Source organism: Oncorhynchus gorbuscha, linkage group LG12 (assembly GCF_021184085.1).
Source record: "Oncorhynchus gorbuscha isolate QuinsamMale2020 ecotype Even-year linkage group LG12, OgorEven_v1.0, whole genome shotgun sequence".
NCBI classification, from domain to species: domain Eukaryota; kingdom Metazoa; phylum Chordata; class Actinopteri; order Salmoniformes; family Salmonidae; genus Oncorhynchus; species Oncorhynchus gorbuscha.
Genome location: NC_060184.1, coordinates 61,499,034 through 61,520,447, shown reverse-complemented (window position 1 = coordinate 61,520,447; position 21,414 = coordinate 61,499,034). Strand labels below are relative to the sequence as shown.

The following is a 21,414-nucleotide window of genomic DNA, read 5'->3' as shown; positions in this document are numbered from 1 at the left end:
TAAATTGGTGCTAATGGTATCAGCGACCCCCCAAAACACACTAGGTTAATCTAATCCCTGGTGTCGGTGATGAAGAGAGATAGGAACGTGTAGGTGTGTGTGTGTGTGTGTGTGTGTTGGGACGGGGGGGGTACTATCTTCGTGGGGCAGCTCTAATTGTTGCTGTGTCTATTTACAACGTTCTGCCTAATTTCACCTCCTGACTGAGACAAAAACAGCCCCGTAATGAATCACAGTAATTCCAGCCTTTATTTTCTTTCGTTCTCTTGTTGTTCTCTAGACAAATGTTGTTTGGTTGGGTCATCGTCGGGAAGTGGTTTTCTCATGGTTGGCCAACCAAGGCTTTCCCAAGGAGACACATAACAGATAGAGCAATTTGCCTAACACACACTGGGGAGAGATGGAAGAGGTGGTTTCTACTATTTGAAACGCTTTATTTGTTATGTCTATACCAATCAGGTTAAAACGGTTCGTCTCTATTTCAGCTAGCAACGCAAACATTCACTTGACAAAATAACACATGCTATTGTGTAAAAACCCAACCAGTATTATTCCACAAACATCCCACCAAAATGAGCTTATCTGTATCTCATAATCAAACATATCTATTATGTCAAAAGACAGAGAATAAAACAATGTACATCTAAAAGACAAAGAATATAATGATTCTATAATGATCAAGATTATAGGATTAGTACGAGTGAGACTATAAACCAATTGGGGCGGCAGGTAGCCTAGTGGTTAGAGCACTGGACTGTAACCAGAATGGTTGCAAGTTCAAACCCCCAAGCTGACAAAGTACAATTCTGTCTGAACAGGCAGTTCTCTAGGCTGTCATTGAAAATAAGAATGTGTTCTTTACTGACTTGCCTAGTAAAATAAAATATAAAAGTTCTCCCACTTAAAAAGATGAGAGAGGCCTCTAATTTTCATCATAGGTACACTTCAACTATGACTGACAAAAAGAGAAAAAAAATCCAGAAAATCCATTTTTATTTGCAAATTATGGTGGAAAATAAGTATTTGGTCACCTACAAACAAGCAAGATTTCTGGCTCTCACAGACCTTCTTTAAGAGGCCCCTCTGTCCTCCACTCGTTACCTGTATTAATGGCATCTGTTTGAACTTGTTATTAGTATAAAAGACACCTGTCCACAACCTCAAACAGTCACACTCCAAACTCCACTATGGCCAAGACCAAACAAAATTGTAGACCTGCACCAGGCTGGGAAGACTGAATCTGCAATAAGTAAGCAGCTTGGTTTGAAGAAATCAACCGTGGGAGCAATTATTAGGAAATGAAAGACATACAAGACCACTGATAATCTCCCTCGATCTGGGGCTCCACGCAAGATCTCACCCCGTGGGGTCAAAATGATCACAAGAACGGTGAGCAAAAATCCCAGAACCACACGGGGGGACCTAGTGAATGTCCTGCAAAGAGCTGGAACCAAAGTGACAAAGCCTACCATCAGTAACACACTACGCGGTCAGGGACTCAAATCTTGCAGTGCCCGACGTTTCCCCCTGCTTAAACCAGTACATGTCCCGGCCCATCTGAAGTTTGCTAGAGAGCATTTGGATGATCCAGAAGAAGATTGGGAGAATGTCATATGGTCAGATGAAACCAAAATATAACTTTTTGGTAAAAATTCAACTCGTCGTGTTTGGAGGACAAAGAATGCTGAGTTGCATCCAAAGAACACCATACCTACGGTGAAGCATGGGGGTGGAAACATCATGGTTTGGTGCTGTGTTTCTGAAAAGGGACCAGGATGACTGATCCGTGTAAAGGAAAGAATGAATGGGGCCATGTATCGTGAGATTTTGAGTGAAAACCTCCTTCCATCAGCAAGGGCATTGAAGATGAAACATGGCTGGGTCTTTCAGCATGACAATGATCCCAAACACACCGCCCGGGCAAAGAAGGAGTGGCTTTGTAAGAAGCATTTCAAGGTCCTGGAGTGGCCTAGCCAGTCTCCAGATCTCAACCCCATAGAAAATCTTTGGAGGGAGTTGAAAGTCCGTGTTGCCCAGCAACAGCCCCAAAACATCACTGCTCTAGAGGAGATCTGCATGGAGGAATGGGCCAAAATACCAGCAACAGTGTGTGAAAACCTCACAGAAAACGTTTGACCTCTGTCATTGCCAACAAAGGGTATATAACAAAGTATTGAGATAAACTTTTGTTATTGACCAAATACTTATTTTCCACCATAATTTGCAAATAAATTATTATTTTTTTTTTAAATCTCATTTTGTCTGTCATACTTGAAGTGTACCTATGATGAAAATTACAGGCCTCTTTCATATTTTTAAGTGGGAGAACTTGCACAATTGGTGGGTGACTAAATACTTTTTTGCCCCACTGTATATAGTTCAATAGAAGAACATACTGTATATAATTGAAGAGCGGGACTGAGCAAACCCAACCCCATGCTTTGGGCCGTGCTGCATGGCCGAGGGAGGGTGGCAAAGAGGGAGGCTAGTGTTAAAGTGAATAAGATATGGCTGTGGAGCCCTGACAGCCCAGGCCTCCCCCTTACGTGATCACTGATAAAGGATGTGACTTGGGGAATATAAATTTAGTGGCCACTGACAGGCAGGCGTGATGTATGGGCCCAACCAATCAAACAAATCCTTTTGTGTGACAGATGTTTCTGACTTGTAACCCAGATCACAGATTGCTCCCTCCCTCCTGTTGCTCTCTCTCTTTATTTTTCACACTAACGGTAACAGGAAACAGTCTAGCCCAAGGATTCCTTAAAAAGTACATATTGCAATGGTGTTGATCACAAAACACTGATAACACAGCTTACATCATTTTTGATGACAGGTTTTATGAGTCACCCAGATTATTTGTCTCACGTGTCTAATTATATTCTATTCAACAATTGTGTTTTGCTTATCCTCTATGATCTTTCCTCTGTGATCTTTGCTGTACACACACCAGTATTGAACATGCATGCACACACACACACACACACACACACACACACACACACACACACACACACACACACACACACACACACACACACACACACACACACACACACACACACACACACACACACACACACACACACACACACACACACACACACACACACACACACACACACAGATGGATTATAGTGTTTGCTAGAGTTTATCAGTAAACAATCCAGATGGCCCAGATGAGGAAATCCCTTCCCACCACATGGCACAGTCAGGGTTTCAGGTGGTGTCCTGTAAGACAGCCTTCAGAAGGACATCTAGTAGAAATCATCTGGCCAAGGTCCCTCTGTCTGAATGAGGGGGAAAAAAATCACAACTTTCCAGTCTTTCTCCTCAGTAGCCAGGTTGGGGTTAAACCTATCGCTCCTGCATTAATGAGACCTTGTGTGTGAGGATAGATTTCTGCACTGGCCCATGGGCTCGTTTGAAGCAATGCTCTCTCATTTTCAATCTCTCTCTCTTGTCTCCCTCCCTCCCTCCCTCTCTATTTCTCTCTCTCTCACGCTCCCTCTCTCTCTCTGTCCCTCCTTCCTGGCCATACTAACATCATAAGTGAAGTCTCTCTCTTGGCGTTTGGCGCTGGTTGACACAGACCCTTGGGTTTAACCTCAACGCTGTGTGAATATCGGAAGCTGTCGCCCAGATTACAGTGAGGTGATAGATCCCTGCTAAATCCTGTCATGGATTACAATTACACTTTCAAACAGCTCAGGGTCAGGCAGGGGTCAACACGACTACATGGTGGTCAATATGAAAGAGAGAGAGAAACAGCAAATATTCTGCCCTACTCATTCACACCAAGAGACATTATCCCATGTAACATCTAACAATGACACCTGGCACCTTGGTTTGGAAATGGTGGAGAGAGAGAGAGAGAGAGAGAGAGAGAGAGAGAGAGAGAGAGAGAGAGAGAGAGAGAGAGAGAGAGAGAGAGAGAGAGAGAGAGAGAGAGAGAGAGAGAGAGAGAGAGAGAGAGAGAGAGAGAGAGAGAGAGAGAGAGAGAGCAGGAGAGAGAGAGAGGGAAGAGAGGAGAGAGAGAGAGAGAGAGAGAGAGAGAGAGAGAGAGAGAGAGAGAGAGAGAGAGAGAGAGAGAGAGAGAGAGAGAGAGAATACAACCCATATTTATGCTTATTTATTTTATCTTGTGTCCTTTAAGACATTGTTAAAACAGAGAGAGAGACAGGAGAGATTGAGAAACATCTGTATGTGTAATGTTTACTGTTAATTTTTATTGTTTATTTCACTTTATATATTCACTTTATAGAGAGAGAGAGCAGAGCATGTTTCCCTTGCCAATAAAGCCCTTGAATTGAGAGAGAGAGCAGGAGAGAGAGAGGAGAGAGAGAGAGAGAGAGAGAGAGAGAGAGAGAGAGAGAGAGAGAGAGAGAGAGAGAGAGAGAGAGAGAGAGAGAGAGAGAGAGAGAGAGAGAGAGAATACAACCCATATTTATGCTTATTTATTTTATCTTGTGTCCTTTAACCATTTGTACATTGTTAAAACACTGTATATATGTAATACGACATTCGTAATTTCTTTATTGTTTTGAAACATCTGTATGTGTAATGTTTACTGTTAATTTTTATTGTTTATTTCACTTTATATATTCACTTTATATATTATCTACCTCACTTGCTTTGGCAATCTTAACACATGTTTCCCTTGCCAATAAAGCCCTTGAATTGAATTGAGAGGGAGAGAGAGAGAGAGAGAGAGGGAGAGAGGAGAGAGAGCAGGAGAGAGAGAGGGAGAGAGCAGGAGAGAGAGAGAGAGAGAGAGAGAGAGAGAGAGAGAGAGAGAGAGAGAGAGAGAGAGAGAGAGAGAGAGAGAGAGAGAGAGAGAGAGAGAGAGAGAGAGAGATTTGATGTCTCAAAGCTGAGCTGATAAAATATAATATTTGTTGCTAGCAGTGGAGGGGAAATTCAATACTGATCTAATGCTGCTGTGTGTGTGTGCGTGCGTGTTGTGTATCCTCGCTGCGGTGCAGGTGAACTCTCCCATTGAGAGGGTTATGAGGCGAGACCATGTGTAAATGTCCACGGTTCCACCTAGCACACTCCACAGCTGACCATTTAGCAGATTCATGAACCTTAAAACAACGCGTGGAAGCCTCTGCAACCTCCCTCAACGCATTCGTAGGATATAAAAACAATTTTATATTCTATTACATTTGATATGTCATTGAGAGCTCTACAGGGTGCACTTGTGATATTATGGATGGGAGGCATGACAATAGATATAGCTCTTACTTTAAGAGATGGTAGATGTTTCTCAGGTGCGAGGTGATACTTTCAACACATTTTAACCACAGTATCATATTTCATCTACACTGAGTGGGAAAAACACGAAGAACACCTCCCCCCCAGAACAGCCTCAATTCGTTGGAGCACATGGACTCTACAAGGTGTCGAAAGCGCCCATGTTGACTCCAATCCTCCAATAGTTGTGTCAAGTTGGCTGGTAGTGGACCTCTACTCCGAATATCTTGTTCCATCTCATTCAACAGACGCTCAATTGGATTGAGATGTGGTGACAGGGCAGGCCACCGCAGGAAGCTGAATTCACTGTCATGTTCGTGGAACCACTCCTGGACAAGCCTATCTTTGCGGCATGGGGCATTAACCTGCTGAAGAAATCCATTCGCAGATGAATTCACTGCTGCCAGGAAGGGATGCACCTGATTGGCATTCAAACGTTCCTCCACTTTTACCATGAAAACATACTACCCGCACCATCACCACCAGCCCCAGCCTGCAATGCCGACATGCGGCATGATGGATGGATGAACTCATGTTGTTTTCACCAATGTTGTACTGGACTGTCAGTTGACAAACTGAAGCCCGTCTGTTGCTCTGCATAATGAATGTCAGCCTCCTTTTGAGTGGTGGACTAAAAAGCCAGCAGTGTTACAGTTCTTGGCACACTCAAACCGGTGCACCTGGCACCTACTACCATACCCCGTTTAAAGGGACTTAGAGGGACTTTTGTCTTGCCCATTCACCCTCTGAATGGCACACATATACCTGTACAATCCATGTCTCAATTGTCTCAAGGCTTACAAATCCTTCTTTAACCTCTCCTTTCTCCTCCCCTTCATGTACACTGATTGAAGTCGATGTAACATCAATAAGGGATCATAGCATTCACCTGGTCAGTCTATGTCATGGAAAGAGCAGGTGTTCCTAATGTTTTGTGCATTCAGTGTATATCTCCATTCAACATTAAACAGACAGGTGATGTATTATAAATAATACTGAGATGTAGTATGAATTATTGAGATGTGATAATACACAGATACACACCTGTAATGACAAGGGTATCTATCTATCTATCTATCTATCTATCTATCTATCTATCTATCTATCTATCTATCTATCTATCTATCTATCTATCTATCTATCTATCTATCTATCTATCTATCTATCTATCTATCTACCTACCTACCTACCTACCTACCTACCTACCTACCTACCTACCTACCTACCTACCTACCTACCTACCTACCTACCTACCTACCTACCTACCTACCTACCTATCTACCTACCTACATATCTCGCTCTCCCAGGTAGGTTGTTGTGGTAAATGTTCAAAATAAAGTTTTCTAAGAGCATAAAAGGGCATAAAAATCCCCCTTTTATGAAAACTTTATTATATTGGTATGATGGTAAGAATCAACTTTAAAGTAAATTTTTCAAACTACAAGTCCAAATAAAATGTCCTCAGACAACGAAGCTCAACATGTTTCATTTAAGTTTGAAACTACAACAGCACATCAACAGCACATCAAACAAATAGTTTCCCCACTGCTTGCAACACGACAGAATGACTTCGTAAATACAACATTGGTGTCCATATTTCAACTACAACTACTGAATTGCATCGCTGTAAAATAGGGCAACATAAAAGCGCTATGCATTACAAGTCCAGTTAAAGTAGGTATAGTTGTGCCATCCTCGCTGTTGCTTGCTGTTGTCCGTGCCAGGCAGTCCCAGGCATTGTGTGGTAAAAGTAGGCTTTAGTCTGACCTGAACAGGGTCTCAACAGTTCTCAGAGACCCAGAGCCAATGCCTTTCAGTTCAGCAAAGAAGTCTAAGTCACCCTAAGGTATGCTTGGTTAGCAAAAACAGTCGGGGGGGGGGAGTCATCCGGTACGGTCCGGTTTGGAGTACTGGCAAAATAAATAGTGAGGGTACGCCGTGCCGGTAAAACATGAGCCTATCACAATAAGTAAGGAATTACAACATTATTTATCATTGTTGCACGTCAGTCGTAGGAAGATGATTGGCCGAGGCCGAGACGTGCACGGACAGCAGTGGACGCACCAATTCCATTTACACGTGTGGGCCTCATGAATGACAATCACTGAACGTCATGCATTCCTTAGACTTTATTCCAGATTGTTATAACAGATGTCACTTTCCATTCATTAAACGGCGGGTGCACAGTATTGATGCTGGAATGATTTTAGACTGAATGAACGTGCGCAGGTGGCCACACTTACAGGTGCCTATTGAAGTGATTTTCTTTGACAATCGTATGAAAACACCATGACTGGTTGTTTTAATGCCACGCCAAAAGGTAACACATCTTCAAAGTAAAATGACACATTTACACAGAGATCCTATTAAATGATTCTTCCTGCTCTGAGTACTTTAATAGTAACAGGGAACGCCTGTCTCAACCCCGAGGTCCCAGAAGGATGGTCTCCCTCCTCTCTTTAGGATCAGAAAGATTCTCCACCCGTGGAAAAACACAGTCATCATTATTTATCCAGTTCAATGATATAAAAGTCACTTGTGTGTTTATGTCTTGGTAAGAGGAAGTTTGCAGACATTAGACATTAAAGCACTTCTACACTGTTCCACAAATCAAAGATAAACAAATCTTAACATTCAGCTAATGAGGTTCACTTTTGAACTGAGAGAAGTATATCGTATATTGAGACCTGGCGAGGCCAGCGTCATCCAGACATCATTATACGACACACCATTATCGGAGGTAACTCTGGACCACTATGAGTGAACCATTAAGAAACTCCACCGTCCTCACTACAGTCAATTATGGAACTGACATTCAAACAGCATCCTAATAGCTACAGTAGCAGAATCAAACTGGGCTAACAACATGATAAGTGACTCAATAGCCGGAAGTCTACATTCATTGTGCAACACAGCCTATATGAAAAAGGCTGGTTTGCAGCAAGATCTCGTTCCTAGGCTCTCTTCTCAGATACATCCCTGGTGATTTGACACTGACTTGAGAGACTACACTTACATCCTTCTCTTTTTCTCTCCCTCATTGTCGCTCTCTCTCAATCGCTCTCCTTCTTTCTTTCTCCTTCTCTCTCTCTTTTGGTAAGGTGTAATATAATAACCCTACATCCTGTATAAGCCTCCCAGACAGACGTGACTCTCTGTCACCTTGACCAAGCTGATAACCCAACCCTGTGACATGCAGGCACACACATACACATGACCGTACAGGTTTCAGTGTTATTACCAATGAAAGCCCCGACCTGGGCCATAAGAGGACAGGACTGTGGGAATTAACACACAGTATATTCAGTGGGAATTAACACACAGCATATTCAGTATATTCAGTATAAAGTATATTCATAATGAAAGATGGTGAGAGAGAGAGAGAGAGAGAGAGAGAGAGAGAGAGAGAGAGAGAGAGAGAGAGAGAGAGAGAGAGGCGGGCGGGCGGGCGGGCGGGCGGACGGTCGGACGGACGGACGGACAGACAGACAGGCACGCAGGCAGGCAGACAGGCAGGCAGGCAGACAGGCAGGCAGACAGACAGACAGACAGACAGACAGACAGACAGACAGCAGACAGACAGGCAGACAGACAGACAGACAGGCAGGCAGACAGGCAGGCAGACAGACAGACAGACAGACAGACAGACAGACAGACAGACAGACAGGCAGACAGGCAGACAGACAGGCAGACAGACAGACAGGCAGACAGACACAGACAGACAGACAGACAGACAGACAGACAGACAGACAGACAGACAGACAGACAGACAGACAGACAGACAGACAGACAGACAGGCAGACAGGCAGACAGGCAGACAGGCAGACAGGCAGACAGACAGGCAGACAGAACGACAGACAGACTACCCTCTCCAAGTACAATACCCTGCCTGCCAGGGTCCAGGTTGAGATCATGTTACAGTAACTGTATGGCAGATCAGGCTGAGTTAAGTGAGTCTGGGTCCTGCTACTGCAACACTTGAATTACATGAATACATCTGATTCCCCAATAAAATGTTTCCGCGAGCTGCTCACCTGACGGTCAACGTCACCCGAGGCATCGGCTTTCAAGGACAACACATATTTACAGTGTCCTTGTGTTCAGTTCATAAAACATGTGTGTGTGTGTGTGTGTGTGTGTGTGTGTGCATGTGTGTGTGTGTAGCTATTCTGTCCTTGTACATGGACATTAATAATATGAATTAAACAATCAATATGTAAACCCCTATCATTCATAATCTCTGAAACTGGAAACACTTATCTCCCTCACTAGCTTTAAGCACCAACTGTCAGAGCAGCTCACAGATTACTGCACCTGTACATAGCCCACCTATAATTTAGCCCAAACAACTACCTCTTTCCCAACTGTATTTAAGTTATATATTTATTTTGCTCCTTTGCACCCCATTATTTTTATTTCTACTTTGCACATTCTTCCATTGCAAAACTACCATTCCAGTGTTTTACTTGCTATATTGTATTTACTTTGCCACCATGGCCTTTTTTGCCTTTACCTCCCTTCTCACCTCATTTGCTCACATTGTATATAGACTTATTTATACTGTATTATTGTTTGTTTTACTCCATGTGTAACTCTGTGTCATTGTATCTGTCGAACTGCTTTGCTTTATCTTGGCCAGGTCGCAATTGTAAATGAGAACTTGTTCTCAACTTGCCTACCTGGTTAAATAAAGGTGAAATAAAATTTTTAAAAAATATATCACTGTCCATACATTACTGTGAAAATATCACTATGTATATGGACGTCAATCATACATATATATCACTGTATATATAAATGACTGTACTCATTCATTATACGGAGTAGGCTGTCTCATTAGGCTACTGTTTGGCAACTGTCCTTTGGTGTGGAGACCCAGCCAGACCCAGGCCCTTATTGACATATAGGAGCCATCAGATCTCACATTAACATGGACAGTACACATCAAACAGGTGCACACACACATGCAGGCACACTCACACATTCACACACACACACACGCACGCACGCACGCACGCACGCACGCACGCACGCACACACACACACACACACACACACACACACACACACACACACACACACCGTGTGTGGACAGTTCTACACATGGCTGATTAAATCAAGCCCGACCTGTCAAACACTTCAACCTAATTAGCAGTTGGAGGCCACATAAATACATGGAAGAATCTACTGTAATTAATGACTGGTCTACGACTCGTCCCTCTGTATCCAGCAAGAGGTAAATTTAGCACAGAATAATTATCTTGGAGGCACGGGGGGTGGGGGTGGGGGGTGAACATCTGTAGTGATTCATAACAATCCTATTTTCTGATGCAATGTGTCGGCGATGTCGGCGATGTCTTCAGCATTCAGACATTTTGAAACCGCAACCAAAGGCAAGGGCAACTTTTTAGAATGATTCAAATCAATAGGGTCGTAAACGTAGGGTAGAGCAGACATTCCCAGTCTGCTTATTTAACTGCTTTGATTGATACTTTAAATTCAGCTCGTGCCACTTCTGTCTGTCTGTGGGATCACTGAAGGTCTCTTCAGACATTCTACTGGGAGGGTTAAGCTTCTTTTTCTTCTTTTTACCATTGAATCTAAGAGAATGATTGACAGATGACTCTGGGGAAAAAGAGCTCAGTCCTTTTTCCTCTCCAAGGCTCGCAGGATCACGACACTGGCACAATTGGAATCACAAAGAAGAGGGCAACACACACACACACACACACACACACACAGACCCACTTCCCAAGCAAGGCACATACATTATACACAGCAATAAAAAATCATGTCACAACTGGAAAAACAAACAAAAAGACACACAAACACATACACACACACACACACACACACACATACACACACACACACACACACACACATACACACAGACACATACACCGTCTGCCATTTTGTTGATATTGCTTGACTCAGATAGTCTCTGAGATGCTGACTCTACATAAAAGGCTTCTGGTACTCTATAGCTCCCACATCTTTGAGTTGAGTTGACAATTGTTCATTTCTAAGTTATACTAAGACGCAGTTCAATGTGTTACCCTGACCTTCGGCATTTTAAACATCTTCTGAAAGAGTCAAGTTCAAGAGTCACTACAAATTGAAAAATCCTTGTGTCCCAGGCCAGAAGTAGTTACTGCAGCGCATTGAATCCATCAACAACACATGAAAATATAAATCTGACCCAGTCTACAGAGAAACTACACAACATTCTGACCTTATAAAACACAACAACAACACATCATAATATAAATCTGACCCAGTCTACAGAGAAACTACACAACATTCTGACCTTATAAAACACAACAACAACACATCATAATATAAATCTGACCCAGTCTACAGAGAAACTACACAACATTCTGACCTTATAAAACACAACAACAACACATCATAATATAAATCTGACCCAGTCTACAGAGAAACTACACAACATTCTGACCTTATAAAACACAACAACAACACATCATAATATAAATCTGACCCAGTCTACAGAGAAACTACACAACATTCTGACCTTATAAAACACAACAACAACACATCATAATATAAATCTGACCCAGTCTACAGAGAAACTACACAACATTCTGACCTTATAAAACACAACAACAACACATCATAATATAAATCTGACCCAGTCTACAGAGAAACGACACAACATTCTGTCCTTTTAAAACACAAAAACAACACACCATAATATAAATCTGACGCAGTCTACAGAGAAACTACACAACATTCTGCCCTTTTAAAACACAAAAACACATCATAAAATAAATCTGACCCAGTCTACAGAGAAACTACACAACATTCTGACCTTATAAAACACAACAACAACACATCATAATATAAATCTGACCCAGTCTACAGAGAAACTACACAACATTCTGTCCTTTTAAAACACAAAAACAACACATCATAATATAAATCTGACCCAGTCTACAGAGAAACTACACAACATTCTGACCTTATAAAACACAACAACAACACATCATAATATAAATCTGACCCAGTCTACAGAGAAACTACACAACATTCTGACCTTATAAAACACAACAACAACACATCATAATATAAACATAAACTACACAACATTGTGAACTTATTAAACACAACAACGCATTATAATATAAATCTGACCCATTCTACAGAGAAACGACACAACATTCTGACCTTATAAAACACAACAACAACACATCATAATATAAATCTGACCCAGTCTACAGAGAAACGACACAACATTCTGTCCTTTTAAAACACAAAAACAACACACCATAATATAAATCTGACCCAGTCTACAGAGAAACGACACAACATTCTGACCTTATTAAACACAAAACACATTATAATATAAATCTGACCAACAGTCTACAGAGAAACTACACAACATTCTGACCTTATAAAACACAACAACAACACATCATAATATAAATCTGACCCAGTCTACAGAGAAACGACACAACATTCTGACCTTATAAAACACAACAACAACACATCATAATATAAATCTGACCCAGTCTACAGAGAAACTACACAACATTCTGCCCTTTTAAAACACAACAAACACATCATACAGAGAAATACACAAATTCTGCCCTTTTAAAACACAAAAACACATCATAAAATAAATCTGACCCAGTCTACAGAGAAACTACACAACATTCTGACCTTATAAAACACAACAACAACACATCATAATATCAATCTGACCCAGTCTACAGAGAAACTACACAACATTCTGCCCTTTTAAAACACAACAACACATCATGAAATAAAACGGACCCAGTCTACAGAGAAACTACACAACATTCTGACCTTATAAAACACAACAACAACACATCATAATATAAATCTGACCCAGTCTACAGAGAAACTACACAACATTCTGACCTTATAAAACACAACAACAACACATCATAATATAAATCTGACCCAGTCTACAGAGAAACTACACAACATTGTGAACTTATTAAACACAACAACGCATTATAATATAAATCTGACCCATTCTACAGAGAAACGACACAACATTCTGACCTTATTAAACACAACAACACATCATAATATAAATCTGACCCAGTCTACAGAGAAACGACACAACATTCTGTCCTTTTAAAACACAAAAACAACACACCATAATATAACTCTGACCCAGTCTACAGAGAAACGACACAACATTCTGACCTTATTAAACACAACAACACATTATAATATAAATCTGACCCAGTCTACAGAGAAACGACACAACATTCTGACCTTATTAAACACAACAACACATCATAATATAAATCTGACCCAGTCTACAGAGAAACGACACAACATTCTGTCCTTTTAAAACACAAAAACAACACACCATAATATAAATCTGACCCAGTCTACAGAGAAACGACACAACATTCTGTCCTTTTAAAACACAAAAACAACACACCATAATATAAATCTGACGCAGTCTACAGAGAAACTACACAACATTCTGCCCTTTTAAAACACAAAAACACATCATAAAATAAATCTGACCCAGTCTACAGAGAAACTACACAACATTCTGACCTTATAAAACACAACAACAACACATCATAATATAAATCTGACCCAGTCTACAGAGAAACTACACAACATTCTGACCTTATAAAACACAACAACAACACATCATAATATCAATCTGACCCAGTCTACAGAGAAACTACACAACATTCTGCCCTTTTAAAACACAACAACACATCATGAAATAAAACGGACCCAGTCTACAGAGAAACTACACAACATTCTGACCTTAAAAAACACAACAACACATCATGAAATAAATCTGACCCAGTCTACAGAGAAACTACACAACATTCTGACCTTATAAAACACAACAACAACACATCATAATATAAATCTGACCCAGTCTACAGAGAAACTACACAACATTCTGACCTTATAAAACACAACAACAACACATCATAATATAAATCTGACCCAGTCTACAGAGAAACTACACAACATTCTGCCCTTTTAAAACACAAAAACACATCATAAAATAAATCTGACCCAGTCTACAGAGAAACTACACAACATTCTGACCTTTTAAAACACAAAAACAACACACCATAATATAAATCTGACCCAGTCTACAGAGAAACGACACAACATTCTGTCCTTTTAAAACACAAAAACAACACACCATAATATAAATCGGACCCAGTCTACAGAGAAACTACACAACATTCTGACCTTAAAAAACACAACAACACATCATAAAATAAATCTGACCCAGTCTACAGAGAAACTACACAACATTCTAACCTTATTAAACACAACAACACACCATAATATAAATCTGACCCAGTCTACAGAGAAACTACACAACATTCTGACCTTAAAAAACACAACAACACATCATAAAATAAATCTGACCCAGTCTACAGAGAAACTACACAACATTCTGACCTTTTAAAACACAAAAACAACACACCATAATATAAATCTGACCCAGTCTACAGAGAAACGACACAACATTCTGTCCTTTTAAAACACAAAAACAACACACCATAATATAAATCGGACCCAGTCTACAGAGAAACTACACAACATTCTGACCTTAAAAAACACAACAACACATCATAAAATAAATCTGACCCAGTCTACAGAGAAACTACACAACATTCTGACCTTATTAAACACAACAACACACCATAATATAAATCTGACCCAGTCTACAGAGAAACTACACAACAGTCTGAACTTATAAACACAACAACACATCCTAATGTAAATCTGGCCCAGTCTACAGAGAAACTACACAACATTCTGAACTTATAAAACACAACAACACACCATAATATAAATCTGACCCAGTCTACAGAGAACTACACAATCGTATGACCTTATAAAACACAACAGCAACACAACAGCAGCTGCAGTGTTTGAGGACACACTTCATTTAGCAACACATTACTGCTGACCCTCTAAACGTGGCGTGGTTGTAATCATAGCCCTCTTAGGGAGTGTGGAGTGCTCTCCTCTCCTGCTCCTTGCTGACAAGCACACACACAAAAACACTCTATCTGGCTCTCTCTGTCTCTCTTTGCCTGACGAGCATGCAACAGCCATTAAAATAAGTTTAAACGGGCTAAAGGGAACAGCGCTCTAATCAACCACTCTGTCGAAATAATATATGAATCAAGCACTCTGTTACTGATGAATTAAACCAAGAGATTCATACTAATGAGACCACACAGGGAAACAGAGCAATACTGAGGAGTCATTTCAGGTTGGCAGGGTGGGAGCTCAAGCTAGTGCTGGGTTGGTTGATTGGTTGGTTGATTTTGGGTTTTGTGAAAGTGACATAGTAACAAATGTAAGACTGACTTGGCATTACATCTGCAATCCAATCTGTTTGACAGACAAGATGAGATGCAATTGGTTGTTCATCTCCATATCCACTAAGGCATAAGATACCATTCCACTGCACACTGACAGTAATCTTCATAGATATAATGTTCATATAATGTTTGAACAACAGTTGAAACGTAGTCCATGTGAATTTGACTTCATGTGCTTTAAGGACTTTAAGGCTTGTAAAAATGAGATGTCCGCTCAAGGCTATGGTAATCCAACTATCCAACTATCTTTTTTTTACATGGAGTGGATCGTGAGCTCTGCCATGATCATTACAGTATGACTGAGACTGGGCGATCAAAGTTAATCATTCGAATCCTCACTAGAACAGAGGCACTTTAGCTACATGTTTATGGCATTTTTTTTAAAGGCTCCATGTAGGCTGTACCTAAGGAAGTTTGGACACTTTCCTAGGTATATTGTAGCCTGGAACTGTCGCGGCCTAGAACTTAAGATCTGTGCCAGCCACGTAAGGACATTTGAACATCAACTGTCATCTCCAAAAATGTTTGGATTCCAAACCTCTCCCCATCCACCTCATCATGTTGTGTTCTCCTGTCTTCCATTTGATCATTTATTTTCAAACTATTCCCCTTTATTTCCTGTTCTGTTGTTCCATCTCACTCCCACATGTAGCCTATTCAGAGCACAGCAACACTGTTCTGTTCGGGCTGAGACAGATGACTGTACAAACCAGGCCAGTTTGTTTTGTGCTTTGTAGACCCTGAACATCTCTGTGTAATACCCACCCTCTCTTTCTGGGTCTTTTTGACCGTGCTGCAGACGGAGTAAGCCACAGGTGGCGGTGTTACAAAGGCCCTGTCACAACGCTAACAAGGCAGAGCTCTCTGATGCTACAGCTACATTGGCACGGCAGCAGGGCAGGTGGACATCACCTCCGCTGCACGGCCCTGTGTTAGATTTCATCCTCCAACACACTGCAACGCCTGCAGGGTAGCCTGTGTTTGTCATGCCGCAAGCGTCGATTTCAAGGCACGGCTGTATCTCTCTCTCTCTCTCCCCTATAATGCGCTGCATGTCTAGTACTGTGAATGGAGGTAGAGTGGAGTGTGTTAGAGTAAAACATACAATGCTGACATCCACAGAGAGCAGCAGTGTCAATAATGCTTTAAAAAGCTATTTAATCTAGAAGTAAACAAGGTGTCACCGAGGAGCCTCATGCATATCAGGGAAAACGTTTCAGAAATATCACTCAAGAGGATCCAGACCCACATAACCACATTTCACTCAGAGTATCATCGGGAAGGGAGAACGGCTGTTTGTAATGCACTCGTTCTCACAGATGTAATCTCTGCAGTGTTATCAGTCAGTTAAGCTGTCTGCCTCTCTACCTGCCTGCCTGGCATGTGTTTGAAGCCTGGTGTGTCAGTTCATCTACTCGGCGCTCTCCGACCCCCCCTGTCTCTCCCAGGTCAGGGGTCGCAGCTGAAAACTGCCTGAGAGACTGAGCCCGGCTCGGCTTTTAATTACACACATGGATGTAGGACGTGCATTTGCATATGCACACACACACACAAACACACACACACGTGCATAGACATGTAGACACACGCAGGCACACAGACACAAGCGAACACTCAGGCATACACACTCAGGCATACACACTCAGGCATACACATGACATTTGATGACTATCTTAACATATTAGGAGTTAGGCTCCTTGGCAAACTGCTCATATCAATCTCACAACACGAATACACACACACACACAAACACTGAAGGCAACGGATGATATAGACTCCTCTTCTTGGCAGACTGTGTGTGTGTGTGTGTGTGTGTGTGTGTGTGTGTGTGTGTGTGTGTGTGTGTGTGTGTGTGTGTGTGTGTGTGTGTGTGTGTGTGTGTGTGTGTGTGTGTGTGTGTGTGTGTGTGTGTGTGTGTGTGTGTGTGTGTGTGTGTGTGTGTGTGTGTGTGTGTGTGTGTGTGTGAGGCTCCAGACGGACACACAGGGAGAGCGTCTGTTGGCTGAGCGGTGAAGTAGCACTGCCAAAACCCCCTCCCAGCTCCAGTCTCCACTATTTCATGGAAATATGGCCCACCACAGACCTAATGAAATCAGACACCACTGAACTGTAATAAGTAGTGATAAGTAGAGGTAGGCTGCTGGAACATCAACCAACTGAGACGGATGCTGTATATTCCTGGAGTTCCATGCAGGTCCACTATTCTTCCATAGGTGGTTATCACAGACTTCTCTCTGCCTTTTGCTCACGGAAGAATAGTGTCACAACTCCTACCGAAGGTGGCTCCTCTTCCTGTTCGGGTCGCGCTCGGCGGTCGTCGTCACCGGCCTACTAGCTGCCACTGATCCGTTTTCCCCTTTCTGTTTATTGGTTTCACCAGTTTGTGTTTTAGGCTGATTAGTCAGGCTTTATTTACTAGTAGGCCCGCTTGCTCTTTGTGCGGGATAGTTTTGTGTAACTTGTGTGCACGTCTGTGGTTTACGTGTTTCCCATTTCGTGGGTTTTGCTGGACTGTTTAAGTCCCCGTGTTTGGGGCATTTGTTTTGTGGGGTTGGCGTATGTTTACCGTTTTGTGCATTAAATATAGCACCACCTTGAACTCTCTGCTTCCTAAGCCTGACTTCTCACCCACTACACCCAGTACGTTACAAATAGAAATAAAATATAACACTTTCTACTGTATATTTCTAGTAAGTATCAGATATGGGCCTCAATGAAGCATACTGTTACTGTAATATTGTTAGGTTGACTACTGTGACGTTCCTGCTGCAGTTAATCTTGCTGAAGTTATAGTACCATGTAAACACCCAAGAGAAAGCACTGTGTGAGCTGTCCTTGGTCCTGAACAACATATACATGATGTAATCGACATGAACCCAAACATAAATAGAATATTCTATAGAATATAAATAGCAATTCTAGCTATGTGGCCTCTACAGCCCTTAAACAGCAACTGCTTTGTTAATCAAAGCAAAGACAAGGAAGTAGCTATTATTCTACATGAATTAGTACGGATGAGAGACACATTGCATGAATCTGTACCAACATTGTGTAAATGATGTGTAGACCTACATGGGTAAATATGACAACAACAATTCATGTGAAAAATATCATAGTTTAAAAAAAGACAGCCCTAACAGGAAGTGAACCCCTTTCTATGACCTGTTTTTATCTGTGAGTTTCCAACACTCCAGTTTGAGGCAGGCAGAAGGCTTGAGAAATGTCTGATTGGATTGTAAAGGCTTAGATCTCCTGGAGGAGTGCTGTTGCTCACCTAAGTAACAAAGGTTCTGTGTGTGCCTCAGGGAATTCAGCCAGGGAGACGAGCAGCGAGAGAGGAAAGGAGAAGGATAAAAGATAGGAAAAGAGTGAGGGCGAGGGTGGAAAGGGTGCTTCGTAGGTGTGTGTGTGTGTGTGTGTGTGTGTGTGTGTGTGTGTGTGTGTGTGTGTGTGTGTGTGTGTGTGTGTGTGTGTGTGTGTGTGTGTGTGTGTGTGTGTGTGTGTGTGTGTGTGTGTGTGTGTGTGTGTGTTTGTGTGTGTGTGTGTGTGTGTGTGTGTGTGTGTGTGTGTGTGTGTGTGTGTGTGTGTGTGTGTGTGTGTGTGTGTGTGTGTGTGTGTGTGTGTGTGTGTGTGTGTGTGTGTGTGTGTGTGTGTGTGTGTGTGTGTGTGTGTGTGTGTGTGTGCATGTGTTACAGAGAGGGACTTTGAAGGAGAGAGAACACTGCAGGGGAAAGAGAGAGAGGGAAGGATAACGCCAAGCTGTCTCAGTGTCTTCATCCAGTACATACACTCCTTCACCTGTATATCTGATTGGTAGCCATGCGAGATCTAGTTCCCTTATCCACAACTCCCTGACTGTCTTAGTACTGTGCAGTAGTCAGTTTACCCCCCCTCCCTCTCTCTCTCTCACTCTCTCTCTAATAGGTGACATTATGGAGGCCATTATGGAGGCCATGGCTCATACCTCTACACCAGATGCTCTGACAGGCAACCACTTATCTGCCGCCCACTCACCAACCCCCCCCCCCACACACACACACACACACACACACACACACACACACCACGCCCTCAACAACACGGAGCAGCTTAAGGTGAAAGGTCGTGACAGTAGTTGACCGTGTCTCTCTTGACCGCCTCTTCTCCAACGCTTAACAGAATTGATGGGCGGCATTCCCCGTCTGATTCCTATAGGCAGGCGGTGTGCGTGTGTGAAGGATTAGTGTGTCGCGCTAGCGTCCTGTCCTGTGCTGTCACCTGATTAAATATTGTTGTCTATTACATTGCCAACATTAGCTGATTAATCTACATACGCCCACTCTCAGGAATAGAGCTGTGGTTTATGGTGTAGCTGAGGACTGAAGACCATAAACCTAATGCATTGTCATAATGTAGCTGCAATCTAATATAATGACTGTGTTGCTTCTGATTTATACAAACGTAGGTAGCAATTCTCAATTATCACAAACGTTTTACCAGGGTTGACATCAATTAAGGATATTGATACCATAAAAAATATGACATTTTTGAGATGATAACAGTTTGGAAACAGTACACACTGTTAGATGGGTCTAATACTAGACGCAATAGCAGAGACAGCATATCATCTCAAACGTCTCTCACTAAAGAGTTTGAATGATATCGTATCCAAACATCTGCTAATTTAACACCAAAAAAAATGAAGTTTCTTCCCAGGCGAGTGAGAGAAAAATGACATGAAATAAAAATAACAGCATTTTGAGAATATTCATTTGTTAAGGGTAGAGAAATAAATCAACTGGTCCATGTCTGCCTTGGTGACAGCTGTCTTGGAGACAGAGGAGACCGAGGAGACAGAGGTATTGTCAGGTGGGTTTTTAATTGTTCTGCTGAAGGCAGGCAGAGGAGCCAGGCGATCAGAAGGGATTTGGGCCCGGCCCAGAAGACGTTGGGAGGAGCCTGCCAGTCAGTCAACACCACCACCGGTATATCTCATATATTTTCACATACAGAGCCTTCAATATATCCCTGTTGAATATTCACCAGCTTGAGCTTACAGATTTTTTTTTTTTTATTAAACCAGGAGACAAGTGGAGCCAAGGGCTGTTATGTAACATAGGTAACACACACATTAATGCATCATAGCAGAATCATAACAACACAACATGGTCAACACAACATGTTCATATTTAATTTGTTCCCAGTGCAGTTATGAAAATGGGTGTGTGTGTGTGTGTGTGCACGCTTATGCGTGCCTGCATGGTGCGTGCGTGCCTGTGCGTGTGTGGGCTGATTGTGTGTTTGTCACGGTGTTTGGTCAGAGCCAAGCAGAACCAGACACAACAAGACAACAATGCTGTCTCCAAGGGCAACAGGGTTCATGCTTCACCCTTGGAACTGGTAGGGAACTGGCATGGAACTCTAAATCATCTAGGGCGCCGAAGAACAATGCACAAAAAGTGTATGAATCAGGAGGTATATTCAATGACTGTCTAGGTCAGATATACATGGTTAATCGTATCTGTGCAGAGGAAAAACAAACGAAGGAGAGGAAATGAATGCAAATTATAGGATGACAAAGTGGTAAATGCAACATTTTGTAAATTACCGGCCTTGCTCTTCACTTGAGTGACAGTTGATGACAACATGTAATCTCCAACCCATTTCACACTTCCAGAAATCGGATACATTACCTGCACTTTGCGAGATGCCTTTTCATCAAGGGCTTGCATGACATCTGCCATGATCAAAACACTGAATGGCAGAGGTCCTTTTTATTTATTTGCATAAAGACCTA

General features: G+C 42.0%; 1 protein-coding gene across 11 annotated transcripts in view; it reads right to left on the bottom strand.

Annotated features, from left to right (window-relative positions):
• The window catches only part of ntng1a (netrin g1a), a 290,272-nt gene that overhangs the window by 231,597 nt on the left and 37,261 nt on the right, over positions 1–21,414 (bottom strand). The window lies entirely within an intron of this gene.